The sequence below is a fragment of the Palaemon carinicauda genome, chromosome 29 (genome assembly GCF_036898095.1).
Source record: "Palaemon carinicauda isolate YSFRI2023 chromosome 29, ASM3689809v2, whole genome shotgun sequence".
NCBI classification, from domain to species: Eukaryota; Metazoa; Arthropoda; class Malacostraca; order Decapoda; family Palaemonidae; genus Palaemon; species Palaemon carinicauda.
In genome coordinates, this window is record NC_090753.1 from 98460814 (window position 1) to 98477988 (window position 17175).

Consider the following 17175-nt stretch of genomic DNA (forward strand, 5'->3'; position numbering starts at 1 on the left):
TTTTGCCTAAAGGCATAACGGTTAATGCTGACCGCTATTTGAACATTTTAAAAGACAATTTAGCGGATTGTTTTGTGGCTACAGGAGCTGAAATTTTTCAGCAGGACGGTGCCCCTTGCCATACGGCTAAAAAAGTGAAAAAGTGGCTGGAAAATAGCGAAGTGAACTATATTCCTGATTGGCCAGGTCAAAGTCCTGATATTTCGCCCATTGAGAACCTTTGGGCGATAGTTAAAGCCTGCCTTCGTAAAGAAGTGACGACAAACGTGACACTTCTCGAGGCGGCGCTCCATAAGGTGTGGGCGGAAATACCTGCTGGAATACTCCAAAACCTCGCCGATAGTGTTCCTCGACGACTTTTGGAGGTCAAGAAGAGGAAAGGCTACCCTATAGACAAGTAGCAGGGATATTGGTAAATGTTCAATTAAATTTTTATTGATTTATATTGTGTATTAGTGTAGATATGGGGGGGGGACCAAAATGAATGCACGGCGGATGCTGCCTGGACACAGCGATCCGCGCTGACTGTATATATATATATATATATATATATATATATATATATATATATATATATATATATATATATATATATATATATATGTATATATAGTATATATATATATATATATATATATATATATATATATATATATATATATATATATATATATATATTATATATGTATATATAGTATATATATAATATATATATAATATATATATATATATATATATAATATATATATATATATATATATATAATAATAGTGCTCGCCTTCCACTTTGCCTTAGACGTGTCCCTTCACCATCAGGGAAAAAGCCTCTTCTTCGGCTCCTCAGCCTTGTCTTTGCAGCCTTCCCCCGCAGACAAACCTACTCATACATCGTTTTCTGGCCCTCATCCATCGCCCTCTCCTGGACCTTCTGACGATGTTGCGGTAAGTCCTCGGACTTCGGCCTTGGACTCTTCTGTGGATCGTGCGCGATCCCCTTCGAAGGATGTTCGCCTTTCAAAAGAGCACATTCCTGTTCCTGATCATCCAACGCTCCGATCTGTTACATCTCACCTACCTTCTGACCTGCCTTCTCCGTTCCCGACTCCTGTTCTACACCTGCCTGCTTGCGATGTGACCAAGCGTCACTCGCCCTCGCAAAGGTGCTTTAGTGCCCAGTGTTCTAAGCCTTCGGCTGTGCACCAATGCTCTCCAACGCGCTAGCGCTCATCAGCGCACCAGTGTGTCAGTGCTCTCCAACGCATTAGCGCTCCTGCGCATCAACGTTTTCCAAGTCCTAGAGATCTTTTGATCACCAGTGCTCTCCAGCGCGTTCACGCCCTACTAAACATCAGTGTATGCCAGCTCGTCAGCGCTCGCCATTACATCAATGCTCGACAGTGCTCTCCTGCTTGTCAGTGCTCTCCTGCACGTCAGCGCTCTCCTGCACACCAGCGCTCTCCTGCACGCCAGCGCTCTCCTGCACGCCAGCATTCTCCAGGTCGCCAACACACTCCAGCATGCCAGCACTCTCCAGCTTGTCAGTGCTTCCCTTCACGCCCGCGTTTGTCTGCACACCTGCACTCGCCTGCTCATTAGCTCTCCTGATCTCCAGCTCTCTCCGGCTCTCCAGTGCTCTCCGTCTTTTCAGTGCTCTCCGGCTCTCCAGCTGGCTCGCTAGCACTGTTCTCCAACATGCCATTGCTCACCTGCGCGCAAGTGCTCTCACGGTTGCTTTTACTCGCCAACGCGCCAGCGCTCTCCGACACACATGCGCAAAACATGGATCTTCTTGTCCTCTCCCCCAGATTTGATGGTGTTCTCAGACGCTTAAAAAAAAAAAAGGTGGGGGACCCACATGCTGCACCACATGACCTCAGGCCTCTGGTCAGAGTCAGAAGAATACCTCCACTTAAATTTCCAAGATATGAAGGCCGTCTTTCTGGCCCTTCAACAAATCCACCAGTTTTTGGCTGGCCCCCTAGTGGTGGTGATGAGCGACAACACTACAGTGGTGGCTAACATTAACAAACAAGAAGGTACTTTTTTGCAGGCCCTATCACATCTAGCAGTAGAGATACTAAGATGGCTGAGATTTACTCGATACCACTATCGGCATGCTTCATTCCAGGCAAAAGGAATGTGCTTGGTGACAACCTAAGCAGAGCATCTCAGACAGTGAGTACTAAGTGGTCTTTGGATCATCTAGTAGCTAACAAATTCCTGACTTTGTGGGGTTCTCCAATTGTGGATCTCTTCGCAACGGCCCTGAACTTCAGGCTTCCGTTATACTGTACCCAGACCCCAAGGCTCTCACGCAAGATGCATTCCAACAACGGTGGGACAACATCAACATCTATGCTTTTCCCCCATTCTGTCTGATGAGAAGGGTACTCAACAAGGCCAGAACATTGGTCAGCCTCTCAAGGTCTCCCATAGCGGAGAGCTATGGCATCATGTAGAATGGTTTCCGGCCCTTCTGCAACTCCTGATGGAGTCTCTAAGAGAACTTTCTCCACGATACGATCTACTCAGACAACCACATGCCAACATCCTCCACAAAGCTGTAGCTTCACTACTTCTTTACGCCTGGGGACTATTCAGCATCTCCTCACTCAGAGAGGATTTTTGCAACAAATTGCCAGGAGGATGTCTGGATACCTGCGGAAATCATCAGCAGCAGTGGTTGATGTCGTGGAAGGGGTATATCTCCTCTTGATGCCACTATTCCAGCAATAGCGTAGTTCCTCATGTATTTGCGTGAATAAATGCTCCTTTCAGTTTAGGCATTATAAGACTATCTCTCAGCTTTAAGCCTTGCCCCTAGACTGAATGGAATAGACATATCCTCATCGCTGGAAGTTCCTTTATTCATATGGAGTTACAAACTTAGCTGTCCTCAGTCTGAAGTGAGACATCCCTCATGGAACGTGGTTTAAATTCTCAGGTCTCTTACCCTCTTAATGAGAGCATGCCTTGATGGAGTCATTGAGCTTCAGCACAGCATATCATTCCCGTGCTGAAACTTGGTGACGAGCAAGAGGGTTCTCGAACCTGGGGAAATTGCTCCCCTAGTTCAAAACTAAATTTCTCTCCCTCACATCTTTTTCTTCCTCTGAATATTACTTTGACCTTCTCCTAATTTTATAAACTTTCTTTCGTGTTGCTGTCCCAACTCTATGAGTAAATTCTTCCCATATGTATATATGTACATATATATCTGTCTTTTTTTTTTTTTTTTTTTTTTTTTTTTTAATAGCGTTGAGGTTTCTACATCCGTTATCGCCACTGGCTTGGATGTTTCTACATCCGTTATTGCTGCCTGCTTTGATGAATGGGAGGTGCTGTCACAGTCAGGAGGTATTTGCGCTCAAAGTTATATTTGAGAGTATTGGATGATCTCTGCTATCCCTAAGGTGGTTTGGACCTTTTTGACGGAACTATTCTCAAGTGTTAGGTCTTCGGAATCCAGGTGGATCCAATGCTTGGGGTAGGACTCTCGGCTTTTGGCCAGAAGCCCATCATTACAGATATGTGGAAGATGATTCCATAGTTTCTTGGTCTTGGTCCTGACAGGCGGGTTCAGCTTACACCTATGCCTCTACAGTGAACCCTCGTTTATCGCGGTAGATAGGTTCCAGACCCGGCCGCGATAGGTGAAAATCCGCGAAGTAGTGACACCATATTTACCTATTTATTTAACATGTATATTCAGACTTTTAAAACCTTCCCTTGTACGTAGTACTGTTAACAAACTACCCTTTAATGTACAGAACACTTAATGCATGTACTACAGTACCCTAAACTAAAACAGGCACAATTATTAAAGGCGATTTTATATCATGCGTTTCCTAAACACGCCAAAAAGCACGATAAAAAATGGCAACCAATGTTTTGTTTACGTTTCTCTGATCATAATGAAGAAACAAACGCATTTAGTGTACACATCTGTGTATAGGTTAGTTTTTGCATCGATTATATTGATTATTCAGTACAGTATGTTGATTTTGTTATTACCAATATGTATATATATATGGGTTATGAAAAAAATCCGCGAAGTGGTGAATCCGCGATGGTCGAACCGCGAAGTAGCGAGGGTTCACTGTACATCTGTTTTGATGCTGTCCTTCGTGTAGGGTATGGAGTGGAACATCTGGGAAGTATACTCTCATTTTGCCAATAGCAGAGAGGGAAAATTTCCTTTCCAACATGTGATGCCTTAATGTTCTCAAGCAGGTGAATCAAACAATTTAAAATCTCACATACCTTTTTTATTTTTTCTAAAGGATTCTGCTGACAAGGACCCCCCTCCCCTGGATATGCTGACTCGGCCCCGGCACTGTTAAGGACCTCTGGCCATTCACTTACATAAAATTCCGTTGACGACTTAGGAACTAAAAAGGACTATTCTTTGAACATTCGAAAAAAGGGTAATTTGGGCAACAGAGGAAAATTGAAAGTCCTGTGTTACCCAAATCCCATTAGAAGCTAATTATGATCTGCTACATAAAACATTTGAATGCTATGGCTTAATAAAAGAAATTAGAATGAAACTTCAAGATGATAAATGGGATTCTATGTTATCATTAATATTGTCATGAGGAAGCATTCAGTGCAAGCCGTAACATTATGAATATTAAAGTAAGTAATATAAATATTAAGGGTGCTCTGTGTGATGGGGTGCCTAAAGATCTGGATGTTTACAGACCAGCAGACTAGATTGATAAAGACTTAGAAATAGTTATGCCATCCCAAAGAAAGCCAAAACCACCAATGTGGCTTCTTGCTCAATCTACAGGAGGTACAGAAAATTACTTTTAAGATCTGCCAATTTCTACAGAGGAAGGTAGGAACTATCGCACCTGGAGATATATCTCGATTCGGTAAGAAAAGTTGATTGATAAATGCCAAGTCATACACACAGTCTGTTATATTGTCCAATTTAAAGACAGAAAAGGATGATATAAAATTGATGATAATATGGAGTTTGCAACCCCATTCTTTATTTCAAGTGGTAGATTGGGCTGTAAGAGTTGTTGCGGTCTGCAGCCATTTTGTTGACATACCCGAAAGGTAAGTTGGCATATCTCTATATATTCTTGTTCTGTATAGAATTCGTGATATTTTGGTATATTTTAATGCATAAATATCATATTTTATAGGAGATACAATGATTTTCATAAGAAATTTACATTGTGAAACTAGGCCGTCAAAAAATGACCTTTAAATTTCGCCCCTGATATAACAGTAAATTACATCTTAGTGCACATTTTATTATGTATTTCTGTTCTAGGATAATATGAGTTTATTCTATCAAAAAAAATTAGCCTCTTCCTATTTCATTTGGGTACCCAAAAAAATTAATAAAATTTGGACAAATTTTTTTGGCCAAAAAAAGTTACCCTTTTTTTCTCATTTCAGATCTTGACTTCCAGCAATTACATGCTGTTGCTTTGCCATCTAAGAAGGTGTCCTTAAAGGGATTTATTTGTATATGTATATTTCTATTTTTTGTGAATATTTACGTCAAGTCTTTTTTTTGTATACTTAAATTTTTAATATATTTCCAATAAATAGTTATTTTGTAGATGGGTATCATTTATATTTTCAGTAGTTAATAGCATTCTTTGAAGTATTTTTAGCAAGTCAAACAATACAGATTGATGCATAACTAAATTTTTCCTGAATTCTTTTCGGAGTCGGGGTCGCTCGCGACCGAGTATACCCTTAAAGGGGTGTCCAAGGAGCGTACCTATCCAGGGTTAAGGACAGAAAAGGATGATATAAAATTGGACATCAAACTCCATCTAAACTTTAGCCATGGAAGGGGAGTAGTGTCCAATAGGGATCTATATGAATTTACGGAAGATGAGATTTTGGCTGTGTCCACTATCAGTGTGGAAAAGCACATAAAGTACCTGGAACATCAATGATTATCCTTACTTTCCAGGATATTGATGTACCTTTCCACATAGACATAGAAAATGAAAGTATTAGAGTTCGACCCTTTAAGCAGAAGCCACTGCAATGTTTTAATTGTTTTAAATTTGGGCATCCTTCCAAAATTTGCAATGGACCCGGTGGAATTCCATATGCAATGATTAAACATGTACTTTTTAATACAAAGTTATTTATTTTAAGCATTATTAATAGAATATGGGATGATCATAGTTATCCAAGTGTTTGGGAAATAACCATTATTTTAGCCTTTTTAAAACACGCTAAGGATAAGTTTTCAACAGCAAACTATCGACCTATTGCATTGACATCTTGTTTATGTAAAATCATGGAGTAGATGGTTAATGCAGGACTGATATAGTAACTTGAAAAGAAGGGTATTTTATCACCTATTCAGTGTGGATTCAAAAAAATGCACCCAAGAACTGATGTGTTGATACAACTTGAGTCCTCTATTTGAGAAGCCTTTGCTTCCCAACAGCACCATGTGACAGTCTTTTTTTTAATCTTGAAAAGGTATATGATACTACATGGAGATATGGTATACTCAAAACAATTCATGAATTAGGAATAAGAGGAGAGCCACCCATTTTTATTCAGTCTTCTTTCACATAGAGATATTCAAGTGAGAGTGGGGGAAACTCCATCAGAGAGTAAATGTCAGGAAGAGGGAGTTCCTCAGGGTAGCGTGCTGATTGTAACCCTAGTTGCACTAGCAATTAATGGGATATCCTTAGTCATTCCCTTGGATGTTCTCTCAACACTATTTGTGGATGATCTCTCCATATCTTTTGCTGGAGCTAGAATGGTAATGGTTGAGAGAAAACTACAATTCTCAATTGACAAAATTATCCATTGGGCCAATATGAATGGATTTAAGTTCTTGACAAGTAAAACTACTATTGTCCATTTCTGTCGTATCCGGGGAGTACATCCAGACCCCGATATATACATTAAAGGTCAACGGATCCCATGTGTATCGGAAGCCAAATTTTTAAGTTTGATATTTGATTGTAGGCTTACATGGGTTTCTCACTTGAAAGCATTAAAAGCTAAATGTCTTGAGGCTCTGAATCTTTTAAAAGTATTGTCCCATACATCAGGGTGGGGGGAGCAGACCGCATTACTATTTTCAAATTATACAAGGCCTTGATTGTTTCAATAATCAGTTATGGTTGTGAAATATACTCCTCAGCCACCTCAAGCTGATTAAAGATATTATATTCAATACAACATCCTGGTATTAGATTGTCCACTGGAGCCGTTAGAACTTTGCCTGTCACAAGTCTCCTTGTTGATGCTGGAGAATTACCTCTAGACCTTTACCGAATGTCTTCTATTGTTCGGTATTGGTTCAGGTTACAAAGACTCCCTAATTCTTTAGCCTTCCAGACCACAAGACTTGAAAGGCACTCGGCATACTTTGAGTTGCACCCAAAATCTCCTCAACCTTATGGCTTTTGGGTGAAACAATTATTAAACAGTCTTGATATAATTAGAAGTAAGGTGCTTCCGTTTACGGTATCATTAACGCCTCCATGGAAATTACCAGAGGTATCTTTTTGTAAATACTTTATTGGACTTAAGAAGAATATGACTACTGACTTAGAATCCAGATAACCTTTTATTGAACTTGTTGCAGAACATAGGAGATCGAGTTATATATATACTGGTGGCTCCAAATCTGATGCTGGCATTGGATTTGGAGTACATAGTAATGGTTTTAATTGTAGAGGTGCACTTCCTCTTAACACCTTCCATATTTACTGCCGAGCTGTATGGCATATTAACCGCAATTGAGAAAATAGGGTTGGAGAAGGAGGGAAATTTTACAATTTTTAGTGATGCAAGGAGTGTCCTTCAAGCATTAGAAGTTTTTGATTATTGTAACCATTTAGTTTTAAATATTTTGGAGGTATAATGGTTCGATTTTGTTGGATTCCAGCACATGTAGGTGTGTCTGGGAATGAGAAGGTAGATTTACTGGCGAAGAATGCTGCATCCGAGTTGCTACCAAGAAGGTATCCCATTCCGTGGAATGATTTCCTACCTAACATCAAGAAATTGTTTTGTAATAATTGGCAACAGCACTGGGATAGTCTAGAAGGCAATAAAATGAGAGAAGTAACAAATGTCCTATCTCCTTGGAGTTATAACATGATGCCCCGAAAGTGAAAGACGTCTCTTTGTCGTCTCCGCATTGGTCACACTCGGTTGAGACACGAGTATCTGCGTAAGGGCCAACCCCAACCGTATTGCAACGACTGTTTGGTACCTTTAACAGTGGAGCATTAGTTGACCGAATACCCCAATTATAATAACTTGAGAAATAGATATCTGTTTGAGACTCGAGGTGAGGATGGTAGGTTCTTCCTTGCCCAGATTCTTTGACATGATGTGTCTTACTATGTGTGCGGCATTTTTAGATTTATTTCAGAAGCAGGTCTTTTGAAAACTATTTAACTTTTATAATGACATCTTAACTTTTATGGTTTTGATTGATTACTCTTATTTTTAGTGTAAAATAAATGATATTGGCATCAATGACCTTAGATGTCAGGATGCCCGAAAATTAAATAAATAAATATAGGGAGTCTTAAGAGACCTCCCTATAAACCATTACACCAGGCAATAGATCGCCACCTCACTTGGAAGACGGTGTTCCTACTAGCCTTGGCTTCGGCCAAACGAGTCGGTGAACTTCATGGTCTCTCATACGACATCGCCCTTTCAAGGGGATGGGGGAGAGGTAACATTCAGCTTTGTCCGTGAGTGGCAGATCCCTGATTCGACTCCTTCCGGATTTTAAGTCTTAGTTCTGTAACAGATGACCCTGATCATCTCTTACTCTGCCCAGGGAGAAGTTTGAGGCTGTATCTCTGCAGCCTGCCCCAGTGTGCCTGCATTTTTTGTAAGCACAATGGAGGGACAAGAGGAGGTTCACCAAGAACACCATCTCTGCTCTGATTTGCAAGGTCATTGACCATGCCCTGAATCCAAACCCTCCTCCTTCACTTCACTTCAGAGCCCACGATGTCAGGGACGTAGCTATGTCTCTGGCCTTCAAGAGATACTTCTTAGTGACGGAGGTTCTACAGGCTGGGATGTGGAAACGTCAAAATACGCCCATAGTCCACTATCTGCAAGACGGGACCCACAGGAGGTTCGATACGTTCTCTGTCGGCCCTTTGATGGGTGCACAACAGCTGGCATAATACCTCAAGCTCCTTATTGGACAAGTAGCAGAAGGTTGAGGGTACTGTCACCCGGATTTAGTCTGCCTGAATGAAAATGTATGAATGGCTCTTATTCTTTTCTTCATCCTCCCCTCTCTTGGGGAAAGCAGCATGCTGGGTTTTTTGCACAAGCTGACCTCAAACCACTGCAGGTAAACCATGCTTCCTTGTGTACCTAGTATTAAGTTAATACTGTTGCATCCCCATACCCTGGAGAGGTGGTATTTGGAAAGTTTTGGTTACAACACTTTTTAGCAGACTCAGAATAACTTTTACCTGGACAGTCACGTTACTAAATATCTCAACTCACAGCTTGTCCAACCCGCTGTCCTTGCGTTGCAAGGTTTAGCTGGGTGCAGGGACTCCTTATTTTCGGTACAAACTTATTCAGAATAAGGAGCCCCCGGGCAGCCAAAAAGTCAGTTTTGCAGGGATGTCCACCCTCCTAATGGGTGAGTCTCCCATAATAAATAGCTTATGTTTGTATTCCAGTTACGGAACAAATGACAGGTTCGTCGATGATTTGTATTTTTCTAACGATACAAACTTTTAGCTAGTTATACAAACTTAACCGCCATCCCTTTCCCCATTGAAGTCCTACCTCCAAGCAAAGTGAGCTAAATGGCAGGAATATGAGCGGGATCAAGCTATCCTCCCTACCCCCGCTAACTAGAGGAATGGGTAGTTAACCCTCGCTAAATTTTAATGGCTCGTCCTTTCAGCTTTTCCGAAAGTAATACCCCTAATAAATAGCTAAATGTTGGTATTGTTAGGAAAAATACAAACTATCTACGAATTTGTCATGTTTGGCCATCTTCTCCTGCTGCTTTGCCTCTTTTCATGCCTTTTAATGCTTATTTTACTTCGCCTACGGTTACCTTTGGTAATGGCTCAGATGTTTCATTATTTCTATTGGTGAAGTAATATCTTATCACTATTGTATAGCATTGTATAGAAGTCCTCTACAATTTTTAATACTACATCTTTATTGGGGATTATATTTCATTATTATCCTTTAAACCAAACATATGTTTGTGCCCTATTCCAAGCCTTCTTTTCCTCAATTTGATACTTCCTTTCTTTAGATTTTCCTCAATTTTTGTGTGATTGTGTTTACGGGTATCTTGGGTTTTTAGTTTGTTTATTTTTGTGGATAGTTCTGCCAGTTCTTTTTCATCTCTTTGATTTTGCCCTTATTTCCAGTCTTTTATTTATTAGGTTTTGGTCTTTTCTGATAGTTTTCCTTGATCTTGTTTAAGAATTCTCCATCTCTCTCATGTGCTGATTCCAATATAAATATGGTTAAATTACTGTTAATTTCTTCTTTATTTGCTTCCATTACATCATATAGCCGGGGATTTTGTATTGTTAAACTAAACTCATCCAATTTTTGTTCTTAAAATAACTTTTTCTCGCATTCCTTAGATCTAAACAAATTTTGCTTCTCAAAATTCTATGATCACATGACTTTTATTTGTTTAACACTGTTATATCTTTACCTAAATTGACTTTTTCACAGAGAAAAAAAATATTTTTTGTTTCTCCATTTGGGCTTCTCCATGTCCATTTTCTATGTTCTCCCCCCCCCCCTTTTTTTATAAAAGGTGTTCATTATTTTGATATTTCTTTCAGCAAATTCTATAAGCATATGTCCTCTGTCATTCCTTGTGCCGACTCCAAATTTACCTACTGCTGATTCTCCTCTCTTCATTTGACCTACTTTAGCATTGAAATCACCTAAAGCAAATATAAAGTGAGTCTTATGTATTTTTATAGATATTTCCAGATCTTCATAAAAAGTTTCTATTTCTTCCTCTGTATGAGATGTTGTTGGTGAATACGTTTGTATAATCTCCAGTTTATACTGTACATCTTATTCAGTTTGATAATTAATTCAGCAATTCTGTCACCAGTACTATAAGATTTTTCTATGTTCCTTGCAAGAATTTTATTAAAAAGAAAACCCACTCCATTTTCTATGTTTGGTTCATATGCTCTGAAGCAAAATATATGCTTTCTTTAATTTTATGTAAGATTCCCCAGTTCTTCTAATTTCACTCAATCCTATATTATCCCAATTTATTTCTTTCAGTTCTTCTAGTAGCACAGCAAGATCTTCCCTAAAGAGAGTCCTGACATTGTATGTTGCAAGGTTCAGTTTCCAAAGGTGGCCTTTTCTAGTCCAGAGATTCTTAGCATCCCCTGCAGTGGAATGTAGCTGCCTGCGACCTTGGACAGTGGTTATACTGCCACTTGTGCTTTTGGGGGCCGGGATGGGGTTGTGATATAAATGTCCAGGTTTTGGCCATTTTTCATCACCACGCTAGCCACTGCTGATTGATGATAGTGGGAGATTTTCATCTTTACTTACTTTACTTTGATGGCTGCTTTTCCAGTACCATACAGCAGGAGAACCCTACTCTCTACAGGACCTCCGCTTTCGTTTTACCTTGTTCGTTCAGAGTATTTATCGTTTCAGATCACGTATTGTTCATTTACTGTTGAATCATCACTGTTGTATGATTTTTTTTTAATAAGAAAGTCTTCAGCTTCTTCTTGAAAGCCTTAATGTTTTCAATCATTCAAATGTTTCGTGGAAGCTTATTACATAGTCTCGGGGCTGCATATTTAAAGGCTCAAGAGCCTGAAGTAGACATATATCTTGGTTCCTACAGTTTGAAGCCATCTGTAACTATTCTCATGTCGACACGATTTGTTGGCTGCGCAATATGTAGCAATTCTCTTTTTTGGGCTCAGGCCATGTCGTCCTGATGGAAGGTTCCCTTAAGTAGCTTCCTAGGGTATATTTGACTACACTGATATTACCAGAGAATTTAACTTAAGGTCTCCATAATTCTAACTCCTGGCACGAATATCCTTAAAGTTTCCCTCAAGGATATCGCATAATATCAGTGGACGTATTCTTGACACGCCACGTATCAATCTGCACCCCGCATAGCGTTTACGCTTCGAGGGGGAAAAGTGGCAAAATAAAAGAAGAGCCGTTAATAAGGTTCCCTTCCTCCGTTACTGTTTGAGTGCTCAGATGGCGCCACCATCGCCACCATCTTCATTCCTCGGTTATTTTCCCGGTAGCTCTTTCAGTATTTTGGATTTATCATGCAATCTCAAGCTGCTTCTGCCTCTGGAAAGTTGAGTGTTTGATCCTTATGTTGTATAAATTTAGCTCTTGCCGTAAAGTAAAATATTAAGTCAAAATTAAGTTAATTTTTGGCAAAGCTATTGCCTGAAACAGAGGCGTCTTCGGCGCTGTCGTTCGTAATGCATGAGTTATTTAGTTAGCCAGAACGACTTTCCCAGTATAATAGCATAAATGAAATTAGCTATTTAGTCTTCATTGCGAGGAATAAATTATATTATGCGATTGTATTCGCTTTAGCTTCGGTGATTTATGTAGCCGATCTTGTTTACGCTAGGCCTAGCCTTGGCGTTCTAGTTTACTTTCATGCATGTTATAATAAGCATTCCTGGTGTTATTAAATTCAAATGAAGATATTAGGTAATTTATACATGTAAGATGTATCGATTGCATATAAAATTTCCTCTTCTGGGATAGTATACGAGAGAGTTTCGATGATTTAGGTAGTCAATCTCACTGTCACTAGGCTAATAGCCTAGTGGCATTAGCATACTTTCATACATACTCCCCAGTTACCCTAGTGTATAGGGTAATCCCTCTTTCCCTCTGAGCGTAGCCTTTGGCTAAAACCCTAGTTAGTCTGCCCCGAGTTGTCATTCAGGCAAGACTAGGCCAGGGTTTTTCTGCCCCTTCCCTTAGCTGCAGATGGTACGCTTTGGGTTTGGGTCAGAACATCAGAGTACATTGTCTTGTGCCAGCAGCGGATCGGTAGGGTGAATGAAATTCCCTTGTCGGTTTATGTTGTTGGCATAGGAGGCTAAGCCTCTCTAGATTGCACTTGAAGGGGTCATATGATTTACCCCCTTCTCCCTGCGGTCTAGTAGACTAGTCCTGTGCTAACAGACCCTAGGCTGAAGAATAGTTATTCTTCTGCTGCCTAGGATGGCACCGGCACTGGAACTTTGTTTCTATCTTGTTTAAAGGTGGCGGCTACATGGCAGCGGCCCCTTTACTTTATTGGCAGACCCTAGGCTGGGGAATAGATTTCCACCACCTAGGATGGTGCCGATACTGAATCAGAGCTTCCTTAGGGTGTGATAGGACCGGCAACCTGCCGGGTCCTCTCACACCCTATACAGGACCTTTGTCCCTCCCCCCTCTGTCTTTTAGTGATGGCCTAGCTATCACAACCCTTTGGCCGTCATCCTGCAATCTCACCGCTTGCTGGCAGGTTGTAGGGCCGGCTCGGACTTCTGCTTGTATTGCCTATTCGATCAGCTTTCCCTACGGACACAGGCTCTGGGATAGCTGTGTCGGCGGGACCAGCTGCCAGCAGAAGATCCCTTTGCTATAGTGTTCTTCAGTCCTCTCTTGGACTGCGATTCACTATCCGTGTCCGGCAGTGACAGACAATGGAGGTGGATGGGTGGAAGCCTGAATATCGAATATTCTCCCCTTCCATTTGAACCCTCATTCTGGAGGAAGGAAGTGAGACAGTGTTCTTACAACATCCTTCACTCCTTGCTTTCTCTCTCTCTATCGGCTAGTGCCGCCAGGTAGTAACCTAACTGGCGGCTGCCGGCCACAACCCTAGCCGGCAAGATGCTGGCTAGATTTGTGTGCCAACAGCTAATGATCCGCTGACACAACCGACTTAGCCGGTAAGAGCTGTCCGAGTTCTGACTAACGGCCACCATCCTGTCACATAGAATGCTGACTGGCCTAGTGTGCCGACAGCCGGTGACCTGCCGGCTATCCGGCGGGCCGCCGAATACCACTCCAGTCGATGTTGTGCCAGTTGAACTGTACCCTAGGTGCTAGCCTTGCCGGCAACGTGCCGGCTACAACTACAGTATATGTCTATACAGTAGCCAGTATATTTGCAGTATAGATCATACTGCAAACAGAAAACTATGGTATAAAAGTATACAGTAGTTTAATTTCCAACATACTCTGTGTGTCCAAGCGCAGTCTATTGTTGAGACCACATAAGATAAGGAAAGGAATTCTCTTTCCAGATACTGATAGATGATCAGTTACTAATGACCCTCATTATTGATCCTTTTGGAAATTGGTGTGAAGTTACACGCATCTATCCTTATAGGCTAGATTCTTCCAATGGGCCTCCTGAGGAGGATAACCCTAGGCTTAATTTTGAGGGAGGTCACAGCAATTGGCCGGGCAGGAACCACACGTATGTCTTTCCTAATTTATTTCTAGCTTATCTAGCCGAAGCTTTATGCAATAAGATAAGATGGAAAATATTATTAATAATATTTATTAGTTTATCTAGTGAGATGAACTACCTTATACTCATTTTATTTTCCTCTCTTTACAAGAGGACCATGTGAAGTTCCGCAGCATCTTCTGCAACGTCCGCAGCAAGGACTTCTGTGGCCACGAGGAGTATAGGACACTCTCCCATTGTTCCATCACCAAGGGACCTCTCAAATATTGGACCCCCAGGTAACGTATGTAATGTGTGCAAAACCTTGGTAAGTGAGGCCTTTGAAGACCCTAAAACTGCGGAGTCAAGGGGTGCAGCTCGGAGCAAGCTGCGTAGATGGGTTCGTGGCTTCCAGAAAAATGCCATGGTGCCTTACCTCCCCAACGAGCGTATGAGGGCCTATCTATTCCCCAAAGCATCTGCGGATACTGTTATTCCACAGCCTCACCCTGAGATCCCTTGTGTCCAGATTTCCGTAGATACGGATGTCTCGTATGCAATGAACATCCATCTAGATGACGAGAGGATGTCAGAGGTGTCAGAAGTCACCGAAAAGGACCTTCTTGCGGAAGGTCAGGAAGAGGAGTCAACGTTGGCTCCAGAGACGGAAGAGGATGAAGTCAAAACAGTGTCTGTTTCGTCGGTTCCAGCCCCAGAACCAGTGCCATTTACGTCCTCTGCTCCTCCACCTGATACGTCAGATAAGACCTTGTCTGCCATCATGGCCATGATGGAGACGTTCCAAAAGAGGAGTGAAGAAAGGGAAGCTGCGCTAAGAAAAGAGATTCATCAGCTCACAGCGTCCCGTGGGTCTCATAAGAGACTCAATGTCAAGGATCTTCCCTCGTGCTCTGAGGTAAACACATGGAGGCATGCTGAATACATGCCTATCACAAATGGGAAGATCTTCATCTCAGAAAAGCTGGGAGCTGTCCTTATCGAGGACATCGAGTTCTGGCCCAGCTTTGATTTCTATCCTGACTGCTTCGTTCATCTAAAGGCGGAACCGTTATCCAAAGAGGAGACAGAGCCGAAGGAAGTCATAGTGCTTGACCATACAAAGGCTCAAGCTTTGTTGGCCAGCAATCTGAAGGACAGGGGCTTCACTAATTCTAAGGTGCTAGTCCTGAGTAAGAAACACCCTTCCTTTCTTGCTCCAGCGACAATGGCCTTCCCCTTTGCAGAGAAGGGATTCAAGGCGGTGATCAAGCCATTGGAAGCTGGGAAACCTTGCCCTACACTGGAGGAGTTTAGGCCTCTTTCCCTAGCCCTGCCTACAGATCACAAGGACTGGAAGGATATTCAGCTTACCTTCTCAGTCGGGAAGTTGGAGACGGATATTGCTGGACGTCAGTTCAGCGAAAATCTCCCTAAGTTGTCTGATTTTCTCCTGCGTAGGGAGCAGGAGACGAAGGAAAGGCTTGCTGCCTCTCTGTCCCTCCAGATTACTTTGGAGGCAATGGCCAGTGAACATAGGTCCCCAGATATGTTCATGGTCGTGGCCAAACACATTTGGCAGCCCCGATTAAAGACTTTTATGGCTTTGTTATGGCTAGAAGGGCTAGCAGGGAGTTTGTGTTTGCTTCGGCTGCAATAAGACACGAACCCAGGAAGTTGTTATTTTCCAATATCTGGGGGAAGGACACCCCGAATAAAGGAGATAGTCGACAAGACCGCCACAGAGAACAAGAATCTTCTCCAGAAGTGGGGTATGTCGGCTAAAAGGAAGTCTTCCTCAGATGAGGGTCCCCAACCGAAATGGAAGACAAAGAGGCCAAGGTTGCCCTCTCGCCCGGCAGGACAACAACAGCAACTTTCCCTGACTGCGGTGCCCCAGATGGTGGCACAGCCCCAACCCACCTACCAGATGGTACCTCAGCAGGTGGTGACTCAGTCACCAGCCTTCACTCCCGCCTATGAGAGGCAGACCACTATCTTTTGCCCTAAAGGTAGAGGGTCAAGTGGAGGTTCCTCTAGACGTCCATCGAGAGGAAGAGGGGGTTAGGGGAGGACGCGGTCAAGGAAGCAAGCCCTCCGGAAACCAGAAGCAATGAGATGCTTCCAGTAGGAGGAAGACTCCGACTATTCCGCGATCGCTGGACTTTCGATCCCTCGCCCCACAGCCTAATCAAGAACGGACTAGGTTGGAGCTGGAAGACAGCTCCACCATCATTTCCTCAATTCTTCTAACACTCCACCCCCAATCTGAAAGAATATACCCGAGAACTCTTGAGCAAACTGGTGATAAGGAGGGCAAAGTCCATCAAATTCCAAGGAGGGATGTTTTTTACTCCCAAGAAGGACTCAGACAAACTCAGAATCATTCTGCATTTGTCGCCACTCAACAAGTTCATAGAAAACGACAAGTTCAGGATGCTGACCCTTCAACACATAAGGACCCCATTGGCCAAAAGGGCATACACAGTCTCCATAGACAAGGCAGATGCCTATTGGCACATTCTGATCAATCGCCAACTCTCCTCCTACCTAGGATTCAGGCTACAAAAAAGAAAGTACGCTTTCAGAGCCATGCCCTTCGGACTAAACATAGCCCCAAGGATCTTCACGAAACTTGCACAAACAGTCGTTTAACAACTACGCCTAGAAGGTGTCCAGGTGATGACCTACCTGGACGATTGGTTGGTGTGGGCAGCATCC

General features: G+C 42.2%; 1 protein-coding gene across 3 annotated transcripts in view; it reads left to right on the forward strand.

The window, feature by feature from the left end:
• Window positions 1-17175, forward strand: part of LOC137622385 (zinc finger protein 454-like) — a 215934-nt gene that overhangs the window by 73854 nt on the left and 124905 nt on the right. Inside the window, exon 2 of one of the 3 annotated variants that reach the window (XM_068352998.1) lies at window positions 10823-10943. The exons of the other annotated variants lie outside the window; for them this stretch is intronic. The gene's annotated coding sequence lies outside the window, so the exon portion shown is untranslated. The remainder of the gene's footprint in view (window positions 1-10822; window positions 10944-17175) is intronic. 3 annotated transcript variants of the gene reach the window in all.